The sequence below is a fragment of the Hylobates moloch genome, unplaced genomic scaffold, assembly GCF_009828535.3.
Source record: "Hylobates moloch isolate HMO894 unplaced genomic scaffold, HMol_V3 SCAFFOLD_6, whole genome shotgun sequence".
Classification (NCBI taxonomy): Eukaryota; Metazoa; Chordata; class Mammalia; order Primates; family Hylobatidae; genus Hylobates; species Hylobates moloch.
The window spans coordinates 121,180,756-121,190,325 of NW_026652281.1; positions in this window are offsets into that span (position 1 = coordinate 121,180,756).

Sequence of the window (9,570 nt, forward strand, 5' to 3'; positions counted from 1 at the left end):
ATTTTCTAGTAGATTATGTATATAATCTAATATATATTTCTGTAATTTTTAATTTTCTGTTTTTGATGTAATTTTCTGTAACATATTTTTTAATAGAAATAAATAATTTAGTATCAGAAGAAAAAATGTTGTTAAAAATACCCTGTATCCTCCTCTTAGGGGATGAACCATATTCATATATTTTTGATGGCTAATGGTTATACATATATATGTAAGATTAGATAGATAGATAGTTAGATAATAAAAAGGAAAGAAAGAAAGGAGGAAAGAAAGAAAAAGAAAGAAAGAGAGAAAGAAAGAAAGAAAGAAAGAAAGAAAGAAAGAAAGAAAGAAAGAAGAAAGAAAGAAAGAAAGAAAGAAAGAAGAAAGAAAGAAAAAAAAAATCCGTTATTTGGATATGCAAGGATAGACCTGAAGCATAGTCTAAGGGGGAGCTGAAAGCTATAATTTTTGTGCCTGAGTAAACAACAAGAAATGTGGGTCTGCACCTGCAACTGGAGAGAGGGAGAGCCTAGGAGACAGATGGGCCTGAACAAAGTAATGACAGGCAGAATCCAAGAAAACATGGCCATGGAGAAATTTCCCATGATGGGGTTGCTGTAAATTATTGAGAATAGCAATGTCTGGCTTTCCGTGTTAATTTCTGGCAAGGAAACATCTTCTTATGGGCCAGGCCATATGCTTGGAGCTGGGGTTACAACGTTAAAAAGAGAGACAAGACCTCTGTTTTCCAGGATTTTATGTTCTCGGGAGAGGGAGAATAATAATAGTAATATTTATAATATTTATAATATTTATATAGCACTAAATATACACCAAGCACTGTTCTCAGTGCTTTATATGTATTAATTCCTTTAATCCTCACAACAACCTCACAACAATGAGCTCCTCATTTCACAGATGCAAAACTAAAGCGCAAAAAAAATTAACTAGCCTAAGACACTTTAGCTAGTAAATGGTGAGGTTGAGATTAGAACTCATGTAGTCTGCCTCTAGGATTAGTAAATAAATGTATTTATAGGCTATAGTGAATGGCAGGAAAGGTATTTGCCGAGTATTTTGCTGGCAAATAACTAGGCAGGATCCACTTTTGAAACATTGGTCCTAGAAGCCCTTTAAAGTGGCAAACCTAAATGCCACTTTTCCCTAAAGGGAAACCTAAATGATGAAAATGAGACATGTCTAAGCTGAGGTGAATACTTTTCTATTATCCCCACACACAGCAAGTTGAGTAGCCTTGCGGTTCATGGGGCTTTGGAAAATGAAGGAAGAAGGTGGTGGCAAAATGGTTCTCAAAAAGGGTGACCAAAGGAGTTAAGGCGGTGGGTGGAGATGACACTGACCAGGACTAGATATAACACATGCTCAATTTTCTCCAAAACACAGTAGGAGAAAATGATTCTCAAATCAGAAGACCCAGGATGGTATTTACACGGACAATGTAGAAAAAGGCAAACCAGACAGTAGACACTAGGGTTACACATCAGAGACAGGAGCTGACTGCAAAAGGGAAGTTGTAATCTCTTCCTCCCCACCTTCTTCAAAGTACCTTTTGCATAATATCCTCAAACCAGTTTCCTAAGAGGCATTATTACAAGTTGGCACGATATAAAGTGCTACCAAATTAACCAGGTTTCACAGTGTTCCAAATCTATGCTGACAATATACAACGAGCTTTTTTAAAAGCAAGAGGGGAGGGATAGCATGAGGAGATATACCCAATGCTAAATGATGAGTTAATGAGTGCAGCACACCAACATGGCACAGGTATACATATGTAACAAACCTGCACATTGTGCACATGTACCCTAAAACTTAAAGTATAATAAGAAAATAAAAAAAATAAAAGCAAGAAAATGAGCCTGTTTTTAACAGAGGGACATGAATCGTAACACTGCCCATTCATGAATGACCATTGCTAAGTGGAAAATTATTCTAACGTATTTTATTATTCAAAAATCATCAGGACTAAATAGCTGGTAAGATGAAGCTTTGGCTCTCCAAATAAGACTCATTCCAAACTATTGCCTTAAACTTTGGTACTGCTGAAAAGACTTTTGGTAGATTTGATATGTTTGCAGATGCATCTCCCTTGGTGCCATCCCTGCTGCTTCTGAAGAGCCCCTACACTTGGTGAGCAAAACCTGTTGAAATTTTCTGTTGATTCCCGCCACTAGGAAGATTTTCTTAGAGAGCCAAAGGGCTTACCCTCATGTGCTGCAGAGACCTTCATGTCTCTTCTGCCTTTCCTTCTGCCCTCCCTTTGAACATTCACAGTTTCTTGGTGGCCTGGATTAGATTGTACCACTGAGACTATATGCTTTCAATTAAAAAATATTTTCTTTAATCTTTGCAGTAATTCATTTTGCTATAAAACAAATTACCCCAAACTCAGTGGCTTAACAAAACCCAACCATCTATCTCAGAGTTTTTGTAGGTCAGGAATTTGGGAGTGGCTCAGCTGAGTGGTACCAGTGCAGGGTCTTTCAGCAGATTGCATTCAAGATGTTGGCTGGGGCTGCAGTCATCTGAAAGCTTGACTGTGGCTGGAGGGTCAACACCTAAGATGGCTCACTCATATGGCCCCTCATCATGTGGGCCTCTCTACAGGGCTTCCTGAGTATCCTCATGAGCAATCCCTGAGAGAGTAAGGCAGAAGCCATAATGTCTTTTAGGATCTAGCCTCAGAAGTCACACAATTTTCATAATATCTTAGTGGTTATACAGGTCAGCCCTTTTTAATGTAGAAGGAGACTACCAAGGGCATTTAGAATCATGGGGATAATCTTGGAGGCTAACTACCACATCAGTGAAGGGCATGTACTCAGCCTCTGATTTAAAGATATGGAAGCATATAGAAATCAAACTGAACTGACCTGCTTAAAAAGATAGTCAGCTAGCATACTCCTTTCTATATGGTAATATAATTAATTCACTCATATTTATTTGGGGATAAATTATCCATTGTGAAGATTGTCAAAGTCATTATCAAGATGATTATGATTAATCTTATTTTTATTTATAATCCCACTTGTTGCATTCTACTAGATGTCAATTATAGGGCTAGGCACTTTACTCACATTTAATCTTCACAATAATCCTGTGAGGTTGTTATTACCAGCTCCTCTTTACAGATAAGGAAATAGACGAAGAGTCTCCAGTTTACAAATAATCTAAAAGACCATTGAGTGTAAACGCCTCACAGAAGGGAACCTGTAGCTTGGAGAGTTTAAGAGACTCTTCTGCAGTCCATAGTGAATGACTGAATTGGCACCAAAGCCCTGGCCTTCTAAGTCTGGGAAAATTTCTCTTTCAATTACGTGAAGCAGCTTTCTTGTTATATTTTCTCCTAACCAAAAAGCTAGTACTCTGATAAGACATATAATCTCTGTGAGTCTGTTAAAATGGATACCACAATAGAATTTATAAAGTGCTGTGAGGGTCACATGAGCAAATGAATGTAAATTGCCAAGTGCAGTGCCTGCCACACATCAAGCACTCATCATATGACAGCTCTTATTCCTGTCATTGTCGGTATCATTACTGATTTATGAACAGGGAAACTAATCTAAGCCATCATTCAGCACCTTGATGGTGGGGATCATGCATTAAAGTCAGCGCTGTGCTGGACTCCACATCACCCTTCCTAATCAAATCAATCTGCTGAGCTGGCATAACATATTATGGAGTAGCCAGTCTCTTCTTTACTCTAGTACCAGGGGCACACAACTCTCACTTAAATCCAGCCAGGGGCACGCGACCCTCATTTTGGCTAAAAGCTGGATTTAAGATGGTTCCAGTTGGCACATTTTAATAGTTATTTATTTATCTTAATAAGTATTAGAAAAATATAACTAGTAGATAAAACCACTGATTTAATTGATAATCTTCCCTTAGGGGAGGCTAAAATGGATGGATTTATAGAAGAATATTAAGTAAATAAATAAAAGAAATGGTGGCATGCAATTACAATAAGAATTGTAAAGATGAAATGTAAATTAAGTTTTGGAAGCACTGATTTAACATATGTTGAAAATAATGACAGAGATTTGACAGTTCATAATAGCTTTGTTTGTTGTTGTTATTCTTTTTATTTTGCCAGTGTACTCTCTTCTGAGGCAGCTCAGCCTGTGTTCTTTTTACACATACCACTCCATGCCTCTCTTCTTGTTCCAAACTTGCCTTAGAAATTATTTTCCACTCTCTTTACTTGGATAATTCCTCTGATCCTTTAAACTTTGGATTAGGCATGGTCTCATTTGAGAAGAAGGAATCTCCATTGCCCTTTCAATCCAGCCTCCCAAGCATCATCTTTATACCTCTATCCCTGCATTTAGCACTTTCTACAGAAATTAAATAATTTTATGCCTCTCTCTCCTACTTTTTTGGAGCCCTATTTGTCTTCACATCCCCAGCACCGAACACCATGCTGGCATAGGGAAGACATTCAGTTAATGGTTACCTGAAATGAGCTATTACCACAGACTGAAAAAGAAATACAAGCAATGTTCCTTCTTGCTGGTCCCTTAAAACTCACTGCTTGTCCAATGCACAGGGGCAATCATGAAAGAGATTTGTAACTATTCTGTTTTATTCATGAACCTAGTGGCTATTAAATATTTCTCAGCTTGTCAAGTGTGGGAAAGGCAAGAGATGAATATGGTGAAGAAATGGTAGCATCGTTCAGGCTCTAGAATGCACAAACTTCTATTTGCTGTAACTGGTAACCTGGTTTGAACTGATAACTTTTAATTAGAACAAAACCTTGGGGAAAAAAAATCCCTCCCGCATGCAAATGCTTCCATCTGTGATCCTATTAAACATTTGCTAGTTCAGCAAAGACTTGCCAAACTGCCACATTATCTCTTCTTCTTGATAATTAACATTTGATCCAGCAATGAGGAATGGTGGAACAAACATAGACTATGGGACTCATTTTAAACAAACTGAGTATTAAATAAAACAAGCCTGCAACTTCATTAAAGTCCTGAATAACTTGCCAGAAATTGCTTTCTCTTCTAGTGTGATGAATCACTAGACTAGGCGGTTTCCATCAGGACAGGAAAGAAAAGTGTACTGGAAGAGTGAAGAGATTTAGATTCTATCTCTAATTTTGCTCTTGGGTAGGGCTTTGGGCAAGGCAGTGAAACTACTTAGACATTAGTTTCTCCTATAAATTAGGGGATTGAACTAGGTTATCCTAGGGCTTTTCTAGGTCTAAAAAACTATCTTTAATTGATTTATACATATAATAAATATTTATTGAGCATCCACTCTGTGCTAGGCATGGTTCTGGGTCTTTGTGGGTAGTCAGTAGCAAGATAGATGAGGTCTCTGTTCTACTGAGACTGGGTGATGACGTTAAGCCTTAAGCAAGTGATTATGCATGATTGGACAAATAATTATTTAAACGTGGTTGCACTAAGCATGTTGAAAAGGGCAGGGTAGCATGACCATACATGGTCAGGAGACCTAGAGTAGCCCCAGAGGTCAGAGAATGCTTCCCTGAGGAAGTGAGATTTGACAGCTACTATCTGAAAGATGGGTAGGGGTGGCCCAGGGCAAGAACAGGGAGAAGATTGATCCAAGTAGAGGAAAGAAACTGGGTGTTTGAGGAACTAAGAGTAACCAGTGAGGGGCTGGGAAGTCACAGGAGCTGAAGCTGGAGAGGCCAGCTGCAGCCAGTCCATGCAGGACTTTATAAGTCATGGAAAATTTAATCTCCTTCAGTGGTAAAAAGAAGCTATCATTAAAGGTGATATAATTAGAAGTGAAAAGATTCACAGTAACTCTGACTAAGGAAACTTACTTTTCTCTGTCCTTATCCCCAAACCGTAATAGGCTCTGGTTGGCAAGATCTTAAATTGGATTCTTCTGGATTCACTATTGCAAAAGAAATATTGTAATCTGAGGTTTCTTTATGGTTCTTGAGTAATTCTACATGGCTTCTGGACCTCTAACCCTTGCAAATAATCATGTGCTTATTTTGCACATTATTGCAATATTCCAGGAAAGAATATGCTGCTAGAACCTTAAGCAAACCTTCACTGATGGGTTCCCACACAAATGCTCTAGGCAAGAAATAGCACCTTTGTAAGAACCATCATGGACAATGTTTTGAAGGAAGTCAGCATCTTTTTTGCCTTTTGAACTCTATAAAGCTCACTTTCCCCATTTCTCTTCTTCTCTTTGTAAAAGATCTAATAGCTTCCATTTAGAAGTTGAGGTGAATTAGAATCATGTGCTCTCTTTTTTCAAGGACACTAGCATTCTAGATTTAACTCCTATTGCAGATGGAAAGGCTTTGTACTCTATTTTAAGGCTCTTAGAAATCAGCCAGCTGGTGGGAAAGAAATTGTGGAAGTTTGGGCAGTGAAAGGGTTGAGTTGAGGATCTTCACAAGTGTGCCTGTGTATATTTTGACCACATGTGTCACGCTAACCATGAACTATGTAGGAGCCACTTGGAAATTGGTTATAGCAAAAATTCCCTAATAAATATCCTGGGAGGTTTATCTATTTTTTATTCTACCTAAACAAAAGTATTGGCTTTTCCTCCTGTTTTTAAAACTACAACCCTTTCAGTGATATGCATTGTTGCTATTCTTGATGCCTGACCATATACAAGTCAATCCAATTATTGGACCAAAACCTTTCTCTAGGACCAGTTTGGAGTTCACAATAAATATAGTAATGCACCATATTTGCCACTTATACTTGGTTACTTTGCCTATCTGATTGGTAGACAATCGAGCTGCCAACAAAAAAGAAAGAAGGAGAAAAATAGGTCATACAAAGTCCAGGCCCTTTATTTCACGGAAGAGCTTTGGAGTAATGGAACTGGTTTACTAACTGAGGCTCCAGCAAAAAACCCATGTGTCTGATGACCTGCTTTACCATGAAGGTTAGTTAGTTAGTTAGCAATGAGTCAGGAAGGTCTGCTGGAGGTTGTGGTAGTAAGAAGCTGCATATTCAGATAATGCAGTGACAGCAGAGGTACCCAAGTAACCACATTCTGCTATCTATTGCCAAACTGCAATAGTCTTTAAAAGTTATCGGTATTTTAAAAAAAAAGGTACAGTATCATGTTTAAGAACATAGATTTTGGATTCCAGTTTGACCACTTCATAGCCATGTGACCTTGGACAATATTATTTACCTGTCTATGCTTGAGTTTCCTGAATTATAAAATAGACATAATAACACCTAAGGCTGTGGTGAGTAGGGTAAGTCTTCAGTGAGCCAAATTTTAAGTGGATGCCACAAAATCATATTTTAACATAATTTAAAAAAAAACTCAAATTTAATGCAAAAAAAAAAAAAACATGATGAACAAAATATAAAAGAGGTTTTGTGTGTGAATGACTGAAAATACTGACCTTTAAATCTTTTGGAATTTTAACAAAAGGTTGTGCAGTCACATACACAGCCTTTTCTCACTGCCACTGTTGGGTAGCCATTTTGAACTTTCAGTATCTTTTGATTTAAAGAGTCTGAGAATGTTCAAAATTATCCAGTCTTGCTTATGCCATATTATTGACTCATTTTATTTTGTTTGTTTTACTTCCCCCACTAGAATTTAATCTCTATGAAGGCATGGATTTTCTGAAACATGTTTAAGCTGAAATAGTTTCAGATTTACAAAAAGCTGCAAAGGTAATAGAGATAATTCTCATATATTCTTCATCTAGCCTCCCTAATGTTAACATCTTATAAAATCATGATACTTTGATCAAAACCAAGGAATTAATCTTCATAGTATTGGCACAACAGTATCAAATGAACTATATATTTCATTTAGATTTCTCCAGTTTTTCTATTAACATAATTTTTCTGTTTCAGGATCCAATTCAGGATTCACATTGCATTTAGTCATTATGGCTCTTTAATCTCCCCCAATTTGTGACAGTTTCCTCTGTCTCTTTCTGCTTTTCATGACCTTGACACTTTTGAAGAATACTAGTCAGATATTTAATCAAATGACCTTCAGTTTTGGTTTGTCTGGTATTTTCTCATGATTAGACTAAGGTTATAAATTTTGAGGAAGAATATCAGAAGTGATTAAAGTACATTTAAAAAGTCTCATTCAGTGATGTTTCCTCAGCATCTAGAATTGTGCTTGGCATATAGGAACATTATAATATTTGTCAATTATTTGAGACAGAACTTATATGCATCTACCTGATGATGTGGCTGAATGATGTGTATATACAGATTTATAGCTATTAAAAGTTTTTCTAAAAAAAAACTTGTAAAAGCTTTCTAAAGAAAACTGACTTCACTGAGACATGTACTTACATCCTAAGTCAAGTGAAAATCCTGTTTTTAATTAACTGTAAGTTATTGATTGTCAGAAAACAAACAAAAGACATGAAAATATAAGAAAGCTACATTTAAGTACAGTGTATGAGATTCAACAAATACTCACTAGTTTCTCTGCCAAATCATACAATGTTACACACTTAAGTAAGAGTTGGAATTTGTAGAAGGGAAGCAGGTGGGTCCTGCTATGCTCTGTATTGCCAGCATCCAACATCTTTTGTGCCCCTCATGGGTGCTTTACATGAGCATTTGCTTACCCCAATCTATGCTACTCAACATACTGCACAAGGAGGTGCATACTGGTCCCTAGGCAGCCACTCCTCCAAGTGGTTTGGCAGAAATGTCACAGGCTAATGTTGAGTCAAACAAATAATCATTCAAATTCTAGCACTACTAGGGCAAGTTTCTTGAACTTCCTGAATTCCATTTTCTTTGTGTATAAAAATGGAAAGCCTTTTTACCTTTGTTGTCAGAGATGAAACAAAGCATTTTTTTTTATTTTTTTTCAAAGTGTTCAGCAGGAATCCTAGCACATAGAGGATGGTCAATAAAGAATCTTTCTTATCTTTCCTTCTGTTTCTTTTCAGCTTCTCATCCTCTCTCGTGGTGAAGACGGGAAGATTCCATTATAATAGACCACTGCCCCTAAGGAGGCAAACACTATCGACGGACAGAACCAGGAAAACCTGTCTGTGGATTTGCCACTCAGAATTGGCATGATCTTGGATAGGTTATTAACTAACCCATTTTTTTATCTGTATAGTGGAGATACCAGTAATTACCTCAAAGAGATGTTGTGAGGATGCATAAAATGCTTAGGACTTTGCCTGAAACAAGTAATTCCTAATACATACTGCTTGTTGGTATGGTGGATAGTTATATTTTATGCACATGGCGGGTGACAGTAAGACAGTATGAAAGGGAGAAGAGGAAAATAAAACCAGATTTATTATGAAGAAAATAAAAAACAGTGAATGATGTATTATAAGAAGAGAATAATTTTGTCTGGCTCAATAGCTACTTTAGAGCTGACTCTAAACCTTTCATGATTTAACAGTAAGGGATAAGGGGAGGGGAAGGGGACATTGCTCTCAATTATTGTAGCATTTCCAGAGGTTTGAAACTTGGTCAGCAAATCCTTTCTAGGAGAGGTCAGATAGTAGATATTTTAGGCTTCAGGGACCACATATAGTCTCTATGTCCTATTTTGTTGTTTTCTCAGAACATTTTTAAAGCGTAAATACCATTC